This window comes from Thalassophryne amazonica, chromosome 1 (genome assembly GCF_902500255.1).
Source record: "Thalassophryne amazonica chromosome 1, fThaAma1.1, whole genome shotgun sequence".
NCBI classification, from domain to species: domain Eukaryota; kingdom Metazoa; phylum Chordata; class Actinopteri; order Batrachoidiformes; family Batrachoididae; genus Thalassophryne; species Thalassophryne amazonica.
Window position 1 is genome coordinate 52708148 of NC_047103.1, and position 15514 is coordinate 52723661.

A 15514-nucleotide genomic window follows, 5' to 3' on the forward strand; every position below is an offset into this window, starting at 1 on the left:
TCCTTTGTTCCAATGGCACAGCTCCAAATGCTGCGTGGCTCTCTGCCGAGACCGAGTCCGGTCAGAATGAATAACTTCAAAACGAACTGCCACTTTAAATAAAATGACACCACGGGTGCAATTTGGTGGGAGATGGGGGGACATGTCCCCCCCACCTTTTCAACCGGGGGGGACAGAATATGGTATGCCCCCCCCCCCCACATTCTGACATATATGTGTGTACTTGAAACATGCTATGCCAGTCTTATGTGCAAACCATGTCAGTCTTATGTGCAAAACCATGTCATAATAGTATCTTTATTTCTGCAAGTTTGTATTTTTAGCAGCAATGACTTGTTTACAACACCTGTTTCTTGTTTGTCACATTCTGAATTTTCTGGGACTGCATTTGCCCAGATTTGAAACCAAAAATAGTTGCCTCTAGGGACTAGTGTCTCCACATAAGTATCAATGGACCATATGCTAATTTACTAAATTCTGAAAGTTAGAAAAGCTATCTGGGACCTCAGAAAACCCATCAGCAATTATTGATCTCCAAAATCAGTCTATGAAAGTGAAATTATGATCTGTTGTTTTTTCAAACTTATGCAAAAACAAATCTTGAGAAAAAAAATACAGTAAGCGATAATTTATAATTATTAAGAGTCTGTTCTTTCATATTTATGAATACATTTTACCACATTGCAGTTTTTTTAATAACTCAACCTATCATTCTTTTTAAGTTCTACACATGTGGTGATACCTTATTTACACCAGGATGTTAATAAAATCAATGCTGGCTATTCTCAGAATAAAGTACTTATATCCACAGTTTCAAATTGTATAACTCAAATGGTGTCCACTTTATGGTCTTCTCAAAACATTAAAATTACTGTTCTGGATGCTCAGAATGCATCTGAGCTTATCTACAAACCGCTGACTTCTGGGGGCCTAAAGTGGCCCCCAGACCCCCGGCCTATGGGCTTCGGCCCTGCGGGCCTCCCACTTTGTCCCCCCCAATTTCTACTTCTAAATTGCACCCTTGAATGACACCTCTTTCCAAACGCTGTAATACACAAAATAAACAATCGACTAAAACATTTTTTTTCTTCCCAAAATGAGACATCCTGCATTCTTTATGAATTAAACTGATGCTGACGTGCAAGAGCTCAGCTCAGAGGTATGGAAAGACATTCATGCCAATAATGTCTGAAAGTAAATGCTTTTGACAAAAACTACAGATTTTGTTTATTTCTATTTATATTCAGAGATCAAGGAGCCACCATGTAGTTTATTTAGGTCCAGAGTTTAAGAATCCAGTGACCAATTTCATATTTATTTACCTTAAGAATCAACAAAATGCTGTTGACACAGAAAACCTTTAAAGTCTACTTTTAGTACACAGAAAATTCACAAGCGGTATCGATAAGGGAATCGATAAGGAATTGGATCGATAAGCGGACTCGATAATGGTATCGATAGATAAAATCTTATCAATACTCATCCCTAACCACGTTCCATGCTCCCGAAGAATCTCGCACATATTGAAATATATGTTGTCGATGCATGGAGCGTGCACTTGCCCGTTTCCGTCACCGATCTTCGGCAATGTTCGTTGCCATCTTTAAATGTGCGGGAAGCTGCAGGAAACGAAGACGAACAAGACGCAAATCTAACAGAACGCTTTGAAATTTGAAATAAAATATGTTTAAACTACATCCACCCAAACCCGGACAACAACCAGGAAAGAGTTTTTCTAAAGCATGGATGCTTAGGAGAAGAAAAAAAAAAAAACAAAAGACAGCAATGTGACTCATCTGTAATATTCAAGACAGCAAAAGTTACCCCGAATGAAATAGGCGTTTGGAAAACCTGGGGGGGGGGATGCCCCCCCCCCAGAAAGTTTTGAGAATACCTGAGAATACATTCTTTAGACTAAATTTGGACCTGAAACAGCTGTTAGATTTCTCTTGCGATTTCATGCAGTATGGCACAACATGTGGCTTTTGAATGCATGTTGTGCCATCCTGTAGGAGCATGTACAGAATATAATAACACAACAGTTTACAAATATAGCTAAATCTTCATGAAAACTCTACGTATTTAGTTTGTTTGTGATTGGGCTCAAAGACTAGGCAATTAAAAATCATAACTCTCAACTAAAATGTTATAAATAACTTTATAACTGCTTTCAGACTAGGTAAAGAGATATCATATAATATCATACCATAACACTGAAGCCACTCGATTACTATTATTCATTCAATAATGCACAACAATAAAATGTTAAATTTGTTTAAATTATCCATCTAGGTCTGAGTCCAAACATCTCTAAGAATCTGAACCTGAATTTATTTTTTATTTTAGACAGAAATTTATTTATTGATTGACATACCTTGATTAACATGCCTTATAGTAAAAAAGCCACATATTCTTGTGTAAATTCCTGTAAATCCACTCAAAGCCACTGTGTCTTTTTCCCATGAAAAACGTCTACATTAATAAAAACTCATTTACATTCTTGTGTAAATTCATGCAGCCTAAATCCATTCAAAGCCAGTCTTTTTTCCCCCAATGAAAGAAAGTCTAGATTAATGAAAAAAGTCACATAATCTTTTCTAAAATCCTATTTGAACAGCAAAATGTTTATTTTCCAGAGAGAGAAAAATTCTTACCAAGTTTTCTGAGGGCACAGTTCACTTTTCCCGTTTCTTTTATCTTTCAGGTGTGTTGATGAAGCCAGCGACAATTCCGCGGATTCTTGTCCTTATCAGACTTTTTCAAACAATCTTTCTCGCCATCTTCTCTCTGTCCGACATCGGTCTGTGACAGACATGCTGCACAAGTCTTCTTTTAAAAATTTTAGCGCTCTAAAGGTTTGCGATGTCCACACGCTACCTTCAGCTTAAGCTACGTGCAGGAGACACACAGCGTCGCCGCAGCAACCAACCAGTCTCACTTTACGACAACTGTCGCAACAGCCAGGCTTTTTTTTTTCTCCGAGTGTCCGCGGACTGCCGCGGTCTTATAAAACTTGCATGATGTCGTTAAAGAACACTTTGCGATAGACATTTTAAAAACTCAGTGACAATCATGATTACAGAGTAAAACACTAACAACCTCCCCCCCCCCATGATGAAATCCGCGGAATTTTGCGGATCCACGGATTTTTCACACCCCTGCATTTCTTTTAGACGGCAAGAATTTACAAAAAGATGGAAAACCGTCGAAGGACGGCGAATAAGCATCCCTGCTAAAGGAATTGGCCAGAAGAGGAAGTTTAGTGATGATGAGTTAAGGGAGAGAGACAGGCTATATGAAAGAAACACGAGGAAAGAGAGGTTTTGTCCCGACCTGGCCACAGAAATGGCCGTGGCTTGGTCATGACCAAGAGAAGAATGAGGTTTTCTGCCAAATCTGCAGGGCCTATCCGTCGTATGCTGACAAGTAAGTAAAGTATATGCTTGGTCCTGGTAGACCCTGGCTGTTTTGAAGCTAGTTTAAAAGTCTAACCAGCTTGCCTGTGTGGAAACCCCATGGTGACAACATTAGCAAAGGGGCCAAGCATATTTTTTGTTCAATTTTAGATCTATAACTCCAATCCAGACAAGGCATACTTTTTAGTTTTGATATGGACATACATCTGTATTTTACATTTCTGACTGTGAGTTAGCCAATTCTGAGGGCTGCTTAAAAAATGCACTCTAAATTTTATGAGAGTCACTTTAATTTTTTTACACTTGAGAATGCCCTCTGATAAATTCTATTTTTTTTCTTTTAACTTCATGGTCCATAGACTATTTTATGTTTTTTTCTGGATTGGTTTATATGATGTAGGCAGTTTTATTTGCAGGATTTCAAGGTGGAATATCATGAACTCTCACCTGCAAAACCATGGGCCAATGCTCCCACGCTGTGGGCCACTAACTTCTAAATTCTACTGGCCCTGTGGGCCAGTGGGGCAAATTGGTTTATGTCAAGCCCTGTAAGTAAAATGTTCATTACAGAAAACTGTTGCTATCATACTGGGTGTTGATATACTGTTACAAAAGGAGCCTGAAGGGTTTTATCCATGCTAATGCTCCCAAGAACCAGTGGGGAGCTTTTCTGTAGTGAATTTGCAAAACATCTGGCTAATAATTAAATTTGACTGCAATAAAAAAAAAAAAAAAAAAAAAAAGTGCAGTGAGCAAAAAAATTTAACTGTGTATCATTCATAGGATACTACCATACTGCATGCAACTTTAACCAGATGGCTTCTTGCAATTCTCATATGATTTTAATAAGAGAATGGTTGCCTTGTTGTACATGATATAAAATGCATGTACTTATGCACAAGATTCTATGCAAAAGTTCTGAAAATATATGAACAGATATGTGGGAAACCTTGACTAAGTTCCATGAAAATACTTCTCAAAGAATTTAACCTATTTTCATCATTCAAGATTGTCAAAAGCTCCATGTTGCAATTTATGGTACTTGTTATCAATATTATCGCAGGTTTATTTTTGCCTTTGCTTTCTGTGCTTTTTTGTGCATTGATTTAATATAAGACTGTCTAGCTCTCTTAGCTGTGGCTGCTGCAGCCTCCATGCATTTCCGTTTAGCTGCCTGTGCCTGGGTGAAGTATGTCACCTCCTGTCAGTCTGTACATTCTATGTAAATCCAAGCCATCACTTTCGATTGAAAGCTCAGAAGCTTGGACAAAGTAGCATTCATCTCACTCTGTCAGCCATCGGGGAGTTTTTGCCTTTCTAAAAAAGTATGTCACGCCGAGAAATGTTGAGTAAGACATTTTCCAGAAATACACCTGCTAACTCACCAAGCGAGAGGGATAATTAGCAATAAAATACATCACCGACCACTAATTATTACTGTATCTGCACAAACAGACTTACAATTATGAATACTTTGATGATGTGTTGCTAACCGGGACGTTAAGTAGCGTGCAACATGTCCTTTAAACACTAACCTACTGAAGAAAGAAGCAGAGAGACTACAGTTTGGCACCATTACAAAGCAAGCTTTTTTTTTTTTAAGTTTGCTCGCTTAAAGGCAATTCGCTATGGAACCCAGGAGAGGTCACTTAAAGTGGTATTTTTTTTTCTGGTGCGCACGTTTTCCTTTAACTGAGCCCTCAAATTAATAAAACATGCTCTCAAATTAATAATTCATGCACACGTTTTAATGGAAGTGATAATTCGTGCGCATGTTTTCCTTTAATTAAGCCCTTGAATTATAACGCGTGCACATTTTCCTTTAATTGACCCCTCGAATTATAATAAAACGTGCGCACGTTTTCCTTTAATTGAACCCTCGAATTATAATAAAACGTGCGCACGTTTTCCTTTAATTGAACCCTCGAATTATAATAAAACGTGCGCACGTTTTCCTTTAATTGAACCCTCGAATTATAATAAAATGTGCATACGTTTTCCTTTCGTTCAAAATGATATGACCTAAATTGTCATCCTCACGATGGGGAGACCCTTCGCTCTCAGCATCCTTTTTAATGTGCTTAAACTCCATATGATGCCATGCTGGGTAGCCAGAGTTCTCTATATGTCCTTGCGCGCCCAAACCATGATGATATACCCTGACCACATCCATTTCTAATAAAACGTGCGCACATTCTCTCCACATGCAAAACATTTTGCGATGACACTTCCAGGGCTCCGTAATTCGCACCCATTTACTGTTGTACTGTATAAGCCTATGATTTGTACATTTTACAAACACTGAACATTATGACTGAACATTTTACGACATCTAATGTGTGCCTTCAAAACAGACAGATTTATACCCCATGCAAAACACTTTGGAAGAAATTTAAAAATGCGTAAATACGCAAAAATGCACAATTCTCAAATGCTTGATGTTCTCCTTTACACAAGATTACTGATGCACAGACAACTACCTCAGAACCACAGTATACTTTATAAATGAAGGCTAGAATCTGATTTTTTTTTTTTTGTAGTAACAGTTAAATGTTAAACTATAGAGTGTCACTGCAAAAAAGATGCACAGTTTACACTGCATTGGTACAGACAATCATGACAGTTTGCAAATGAGCACCTTTCCAGCATAGTGCAAAGTTTTGTTTTGTTTCTTTTTTTGGGGGGGGGATCGTATACCAATTGTGTTTTGGCCAAATGTCACGCTTTGAGCACAGTATGTCAAATGCTCATAAGGGCCCTGTCACACCTTGACGATTTAGCCAGCGTATGCCGACGTATGAGAAATGCGGCAAATATGCTGGATATATTGAATACGTTAATGCAACTGTAACGCCTTGACGATTTAGCCAGTGTATGCTGACAGCCCCGTTTCCACCGAGTGATCTGGGTCAGTACTGCACGGTATGGTACGGGTTGGAACAGTTAAGTCTGGCTTGGTTTGCGTTTCAACTGCCGGCAGAACCCTTTTGTTTGGCTGGCAGAATGCGTAAATATTGACAAGCACATCATCAAGCACACGCACACTGTTGTGCGAGTCTCTTCTACACACGGAGGTCAAACAGAGTAATATTTTTAAAATTTTATTTTGTATTATTTTTTCTTGGTGGCTCATGGGACTTACTTTCAATGCATGCAGAATGCTGAAGAATAGACTGATGCCTGTGGAAAACGCTGACATGAATTAATGAAGTGCTGTGACTCTTTCAACTTTTAAAATAAGTTCATTGTCGTGTTGTGACACAAAGCACCAGCGTTCTCTGGGTCAGGCTGGGAAATGCGCAAAACAGACTGATTCTTTTAAAATGCTTCTTAAAAATGTTTCTTCAGCAACGACAAGGAACTCAAGTATTTTCAGATGTCGTTTTCCAACATCAGGACGCTTTATGTGGATAGGTTTTTCCCAGGCTGTGATGATGAATCAGACTGAAATGAACAGGTAAGATTACGACTTGAGATTTACTCCGTGTGTGAAAGGTTTTAATATTTGGAGCATGAGGACTGCAGCTTTGAGCCAATCAATGGACAGCATCTTCTTTATCTTTCGGCTGTTCAAGTTAGGGGTTGCCACAGCAGATCAATTGTTTCCATCTCACCCTGTCCTCTGTATCTTCCTCTGTCACACCAACCACCTGCATGTCCTCCCTCAGCACATCCATAAACCTCCTCTTTGGCCTCCCTCTTCTACTCCTGCCTGGTGGCTCTATCCTCAGCATCCTTCTCCCTATATACCCTGGGTCCTTCCTCTGCACATGTCCAAACCATCTCAATCTTGCCTCTCTGACTTTGTCTCCAAACCGTCTCACCTGAGCTGTCCCTCTGATATGTTCATTCCTAATCTTGTCCATTCTTGTCACTCCCAAAGAGAATATCAACATCTTCAGCTCTGACACCTCTAGCTCCGCCTCCTGTCTTTTTGTTAGTACCACCGTCTCTAAGGCGTACAACATAGCTGGTCTCACTACTGTCTTGTAAACTTTCCCCTTCACTCTTGCTGATATTCTTTGGTCACAAATCACTCCTGCCACCTTTCTTCACCCACTCCACCCTGCCTGCCCTCTCTTCTTCACCTCTCTACCACACGCTCCATTACTTTGAACAGCTGACCCCAAATATTTAAACTCATCTACTTTCACCACTTCTACTCCTTGTAACTGCACTATTCCACTGGGCTCCCTCCCATTCACACACATGTACTCAGTCTTGCTTCTACTGACTTTCATTCCCCTTCTCTCCAAAGCATATTTCCACCTCTCCAGACTGGACTCAACTTGCTCTCTACTCTCACTACAGATCACAATGTCATCTGCAAACATCATAGTCCATGGGGACTCCTGTCTGATCTCATCCGTCAACCTGTCCATCACCACTGCAAACAAGAAAGGACTCAGAGTTGATCCTTGGTGTAATCCCATGTTCACAATAATAGTAGTGTAGCATTCAGTCAGTGAGTTCGTCAATTTTGTGGAACAAACAGGTGTGAATCAGGTGTCCCCTATGTAAGGATGAAGCCAGCACCTGTTGAACATGCTTATCTCTTTGAAAGCCTGAGGAAAATGGGACGTTCAAGACACTGTACAGAAGAACAGTGTAGTTTGATTAAAAAGTTGACTGGAGAGGGGAAAACTTATACACAGGTGCTGTTCATCTACAATGATCTCCAATGCTTTAAAATGGACAAAAAAAACAGACGCGTGGAAGAAAACAGAAAACAACCATCAAAATGAATAGAAGAATAACCAGAATGGCTAAGGCTCACCCATTGATCAGCTCCAGGATGATCAAAGACAGTCTGGAGTTACCTATAAGTGTTGTGACAGTTAGAAGATGCCTGTGTGAAGCTAATTTATTTGCAATAATCCCCCGCAAAGTCCCTCTGTTAAATAAAAGATGTACAGAAGAGGTTACAATTTGCCAAAGAACACATCAACTGGCCTAAAGAGAAATGGAGGAATATTTTGTGGACTAATGAGAGTAAAATTGTTCTTTTTGGGTCCAAGGGCCGCAGACAGTTTGTGAGACGACCCCCAAACTCTGAATTCAAGCCACAGTTCACAGTGAAGACAGTGAAGCATGGTGGTGCAAGCATCAGGATATGGGCATGTTTCTCATACTATGGTGTTGGGCCTATATATCGCATACCAGGTATCATGGATCAGTTTGGATATGTCAAAAATACTTGAAGAGGTCATGCAGCCTTATGCTGAAGAGGACATGCCCGTGGAATGGGTGTTTCAACAAGACAATGACCCCAAGCACACTAGTAAACCAGCAAAATCTTGGTTCCAAACCAACAAAATTAATGCGTCGCAGATGTGAAGAAACCATGAAAAACTGTGGTTATACAACTAAATACTAGTTTAGTGATTCACAGGATTGCTAAAAAAGCAGTTTGAACATAATAGTTTTGAGTTTGTAGCGTCAACAGCAGATGCTACTATTATTGTGAACACCCCCTTTTCTACTTTTTTTTTTTTTTTTACTAATAGCCCAATTTCATAGCCTTAAGAGTGTTCATATCATGAATGCTTGGTCTTGTTGGATTTGTGAGAATCTACTGAATCTACTGGTACCTTGTTTCCCATGTAACAATAAGAAATATACTCAAAACCTGGATTAATCTTTTCAGTCACATAGCACTACTATTATTCTGAACACTACTGTACATGTCCTGCACTACCCTAACATGCTTCTCTGCCACTCCAGACGTCCTCATACAATACCACAGCTCTTCTCTTGGCACCCTATATAAGCTTTCTCTAAGTCCACAAACACACAATGTAACTTTCTGGCCTTCTCTTTACTTCAACAGTATTCTCAGAGCAAACATTGCATCTGTAGTGCTCATTCTTGGCATGAAACCATATTGCTGCTCACAGATCTTCAACTGTTTTCTATGCCTAGCTTCTGCTACTCTTTCCCATAACTTCATGCTGTGGCTGATCAATTTTATGCCTCTGTCGTTACTGCAGCTCTGCACATCACCCTTGTTCTTGAAAATAGGAACCAGCACACTTCGTCTCCACTCCTCAGGCATCCTCTCACTTTCCAAGATTTTATTAAGCAATCTGGTTATAAACTCTACTGCCATCTCTCCTAGACATTTCCATGCCTTCACTGGAATGTCATCTGGACAAACTGCCTTTCCACTCTTCATCCTCTTCATAGCAGCCCTCACTTCTTCCTTACTAATCTCTTGTACTTCCTGATTTACTCTCACCACATCATCCAGTCTTTTCTCTCACTCATTTTCTTCATTTATCAGCTCTTCAAAATATTCCCTCCACCTTCTCAGCACACACTCCTCACTTGTCAGCACATTACCATGTGCATCTTTTGCCACCCTAACCTGGTGCACAGCCTTTCCAGCTCTGTCCCTTTGTCTGGCCAATCGGTACAAGTCCTTTTCTCCTTCCATAGTATTTAACTTCGTGTACAGCTCGCAATATGCCTTGTCCTTCATTTTTGCCACTTCTCTTTTCACCTTATGCCGCATCTCTTTGTACTCCTGTCTACTTTCTTCATCTATCCGACTATCCCAAAACTTTTTCGCCAACCTCTTTCTCCTTATGCTTTCCTGGACCTCTTCATTCCACCACCAAGTCTCCTTGTCTTCCTTCCACTGTCCAGATGTCATACCCAGTACTGTCCTAGCTGTCTCCCTCACCACATCTGCAGTACGTTTCCAGTTGTCCAAAATTGCTTCCCCTCCAACCAGTACTTCTTTCACCTGCTCGCTAAATTTCACACAACAGTCTTCCTCCTTCAGCTTCCACCATCTGATCCTTTGTTGAGCTCTCACTCTCTTCTTCTTTACCTCTAAAGTCATCCTACAAACAACCATCCTATGCTGTCTAACGACACTCTCTCCTGCCACCACCTTACAGTCTCTGATTTCTTTTAGCTTGCATCTCCTATAAAGAATGTAGTCCACCTGTGTGCACCTTCCTCCACTTTTATGTGTTACCCTGTGCTCCTCCCTTTTCTTAAAGTAGGTATTCACCACAGCCATTTCCATCCTTTTTGCAAAATCAACAAGCATCCGTTCTTCCCCATTCCTATCTTTGATACCATACCTACCCATTACTTCCTCATCACCTCTGTTCCCTTCACCAACATGCCCATTGAAGTCCGCTCCTATCACCACTCTTTCATGCAAGGGTGCAAATTTGGGGGGAACAAAGTGCGATGCCTGCTGGGCTGAAGCCCATAGGCTGGGAGTCTGGGGGCCGCTTTAGGCCCCCAGAAGCCAACGGTTTCTAGATAAGCTCAGATGCATTCTGAGCATCCAGAACAGTAATTTTAATGTTTTGAGAAGACCATAAAGTGGACACCATTTGACTTATACAATTTGAAACTGTGGATACAAGTACTTTATTCTGAGAATAGCCAGCATTGATTTTATTAACATCCTGGTGTAAATAAGGTGTCACCACATGTATAGAACTCAAAAAGAATGATAGGTTGAGTTCTCATTAAAAAAAAACAACTGCAATGTGGTAAAATGTATTCATAAATATGAAAGAACAGGCTCTTAATAATAATTAACTATCGCATACTGTATTTTTTTTCTGAGGATTTGTTTTTGCATAAGTTTGAAAAAACAACAGATCATAAGTTTAGGATAAATTACTTACCATGCACTAATCAGGCACTAATGACAACACTCATAATGAACATAATTTCGCTTGCATAGACCAGGGCTGTGAAATGAAAATTGTGAAATCCGAGGAAAATTCGCAGGGGGTCTGCCCCCGCCAAGGAGCCGGGGTCTCCGGCCTTGTGGGGCCCCAGAAACCAAATAAAATTTTCATCTACTGATACATATGCAACATCTCCTGGAAGAACAGATCTCAAAATTAGTGCATATTTAAATGATCCTTGATTCAACCTTTCATTTGAACCGTCAATGATGATGTTGAAAGAACAGAATATGACGTGGAAGTAGGACCTGGAATGATTTTCCTTTTAATTGTAAACCAAATTATGCATTAACTCAGAACAATTAAACTACATGAAATTCATGAAGACTGAAAAGACTGTTAAACCATGTCTAAAACCACAGCTAAAGATTGTAGAATATTAAAAAAAGAAATCAGGGTAAAATATCAATAACATACCTAATAATAAAAAGCCACACATTCTTGTGTAAATTCCTGTAAATCCACTCAAAGCCACGTCTTTTTTTCCCATGAAAAAAAGTCTACATTAATAAAAACTAATTTACATTGTTGTGTAAATTCATGTAGCCTAAATTCATTCAAAGCCACAATGTCTTTTTTTTTCCAATCAAAGAAAGTCTACATTAATGAAAGAAAAAAAAGGCACATAATCTTTTCTGAAATCCTGTTTGAACAGCACAATGTTTATTTTCCAGAGAGAGAAAAAAAAATTCTTACAAGTTCGCTTTTCCCATTTATCTTTCAGGTGTGTTGATGAAGCCAGCAACAATTCCACAGATTCTTGTCCTTATCAGACTTTTTCAAACCGTCTTTCTTGCCATCTTCGCTCTGTCTGATGTCGCTCCGTGACACAGACATGCTGCAAAATTCTTCTTTTAAAAACCTGAAAGTTCTAAAAGTTTGCGATCTCCACATGCTACGTTTAGCTAGCTTCGCACGGGAGCAACACAGCGTCACAGCAGCAACCTACCAATCCCGCTTTACGACAACTGTCGTAACAGCCACATTGTGAGTGGCATTTATTTTCCTCGAAACTCCGCGGATCCAAGGAAACTGATTTGTATCTTTAACACACAGATCAGTGTCCGCGGACTTATAAAACTTGCATGATGTTGTAAAAAAAGAGAATGCTTTGCGATAAGCATTTTAAAATCTCAGTAACGATCACAATTAAAGAGTACAACACTGACACTCCCGCACCCCTCCCCATGATGAAATCCGCGGCTCCGCTGAGTTTTCACAGCCCTGATAGACTGATTTTGGAGATCAAGCAATAATTGCAGATGGGTTTTCTGAGGTCCCAGATAGCTTTTCTGATTTCCTTTTCTAACTTTCAGAATTTAGTAAATTAGCATATGGTCCATTGATACTTATGTGGAGACACTAGTCCCTAGAGGCAACTGTTTTTGGTTTCAAATCTGGGCAACTGCAGTCCCAGAAAATTCCAAATGTGACAACCAAGAAACAGGTGTTGTAAACAAGTAAATGCTGATAAAAATACAAACTTGCAGAAACAAAGATACTATTCTGACATGGTTTTGCATATAAGACTGACATGGTTTGCACATAAGACTGGCATAGCATGTTTCAAGTACACACATATACACTCAACAAAAATATAAACGCAACACTTTTGGTTTTGCTCCCATTTTGTATGAGATGAACTCAAAGATCTAAAACTTTTTCCACATACACAATATCACCATTTCCCTCAAATATTGTTCACAAACCAGTCTAAATCTGTGATAGTGAGCACTTCTCCTTTGGTGAGATAATCCATCCCACCTCACAGGTGTGCCATACCAAGATGCTGATTAGACACCATGATTAGTGCACAGGTGTGCCTTAGACTGCCCACAATAAAAGGCCACTCTGAAAGGTGCAGTTTTATCACACAGCACAATGCCACAGATGTCGCAAGATTTGAGGGAGCGTGCAATTGGCATGCTGACAGCAGGAATGTCAACCAGAGCTGTTGCTCGTGTATTGAATGTTCATTTCTCTACCATAAGCCGTCTCCAAAGGCGTTTCAGAGAATTTGGCAGTACATCCAACCAGCCTCACAACCGCAGACCACGTGTAACCACACCAGCCCAGGGCGTCCACATCCAGCATGTCCACCTCCAAGATCATCTGAGACCAGCCACTCGGACAGCTGCTGGAACAATCGGTTTGCATAACCAAAGAATTTCTGCACAAACTGTCAGAAATCGTCTCAGGGAAGCTCATCTGCATGCTCGTCGTCCTCATCGGGGTCTCGACCTGACTCCAGTTCGCCGTCGTAACCGACTTGAGTGGGCAAATGCTCACATTCGCTGGCGTTTGGCACATTGGAGAGGTGTTCTCTTCACGGATGATGCGAAGGAGATGTGTTGCACTGCATGAGGCAAATGGTGGTCACACCAGATACTGACTGGTATCCCCCCCCAATAAAACAAAACTGCACCTTTCAGAGTGGCCTTTTATTGTGGGCAGTCTAAGGCACACCTGTGCACTAATCATGGTGTCTAATCAGCATCTTGATATGGCACACCTGTGAGGTGGGATGGATTATCTCACCAAAGGAGAAGTGCTCACTATCACAGATTTAGACTGGTTTGTGAACAATATTTGAGGGAAATGGTGATATTGTGTATGTGGAAAAAGTTTTAGATCTTTGAGTTCATCTCATACAAAATGGGAGCAAAACCAAAAGTGTTGCGTTTATATTTTTGTTGAGTATATGTCAGAATGTGGGGGGTACATACCATATTCTATCCCCCCTGGTTGAAAAGGTGGGGGGGGGGGCATGGCCCCCTATCCCCCACCAAATTGCGCCCATGCTTTCATGCTTGGGCACACTCTCCACCACCTCATCTAACACACTCCAGAAATCTTTTCTCCATCTCACAACCTATCTGTGGGGCATATGCACTGATGATATTCATCATCACCCCTTCAATTTCCAACTTCACACTCATCACCCTGTCAGACACTCGCTGAACCTCCAACACACTTTTAACATACTCTTCCTTTAAAATGACCCCAACACCATTTCTCTTCCTGTCCTCACCACGGTACAACAACTTGTACCCACCGCTGATGCTCCTGGTCTTACTTCCCTTCCACTTGGTCTCTTGCACACACAATATGTCTTCCTTTCTCCTCTCCATCACATCAGCCAGCTCTCTCCCTTTACCAGTCATACTACCAACATTCAAAGTCCCCACTCTCATTTCCACCCTTCTAGTTTTCTTCTTCTCCCACTGTTTGTGGAAACGTTCTCCTCCTCTTCTTCATCATCTTTGCCCAGCAGTAGCCCAATTTCCACCGGCACCCTGTTTGGCAACAGCACCGGTGGCGGACGTTGTTAACCCAGGCCACGACAGATTCAATACGGAAATTCGATTCTTAGTCTGCATAGTTGCGTTGCCTTTTTTTTTTTTTTTTTTACACGCCGGATGCCCTTCCTGACGCAACCCTCCTCATTTATCCGGGCTTGGGACCGGCACTCAGAATGTACTGGCTGCACACCCCATGGACAGCATCAATAGATGTATTTTGACTTATGACTAACTTACAAGTAACGTGTGTCAACAATCACATAACTTACATACAACTTATGATCCTCATATGAGGGACATATCATACACTGGCATACGTTAAAAATATTGTTCATGGCCAAGATTTTTCGATGACTCGCCATATTACGACGTATATCAGCGTGATTCAACGTGCTCTTAAATAACATAAAACATACCCATAACCTGTTAGTACACTAGCGTACGCCAGTGTTGTTAATACGCTCTGCATACGCTGGCTAAATAGACAAGGTGTGACAGGGGTTTAAGTTACGAAATGAACACGTTACACAACTTCAGAAAGAGAATTCACTTGTTCATGGTGTGAAGGTAAATTATATTGTGGATAAAAGCGAAAGGTAATTTCTGGGGATTTTTCCTACCTACCCATGTTCTGTATATTGCATTTGAGGCTGTGACACAATATATTCATATGTGCATCTGTACACAGGCATTCTAGCTTCACATTACGTGCTTAAACGGCAACAAATACATTTTTTTTTTAAGATTACATGCAACACACATCTGATCTTTTCACATTTTTTCCTCTATGTAAGATTTGTGATACAGTATCTCAAATAAATGGACTGCATTTATATAGTGCTTTTCCATCTGAATCAAAAGCTCAAAGCGCTTTACAGTAATATCGCACATTCACCCACCCACCCCAATGTCAGGACGGTGCCATGCAAGGCACTCACTACACACTGTGAGCAACTTGGGGATTAAGGACTTTGCCCAAGGGCCCTTAGTGATTGTCTGGTCTTGTTGCGATTTGAACCGAGGATCCTCTGGTCTCGAGCCCACTACCTCCCTCATTTACAGTTAATCTGTCAAT

At 40.6% G+C, this 15514-nt stretch overlaps 1 protein-coding gene across 1 annotated transcript in view; it reads right to left on the reverse strand.

Annotated features, from left to right (window-relative positions):
* ncoa2 (nuclear receptor coactivator 2) overlaps nucleotides 1-15514 on the reverse strand; it is a 296306-nt gene that overhangs the window by 105882 nt on the left and 174910 nt on the right. The gene's annotated exons all lie outside the window — the stretch shown is intronic.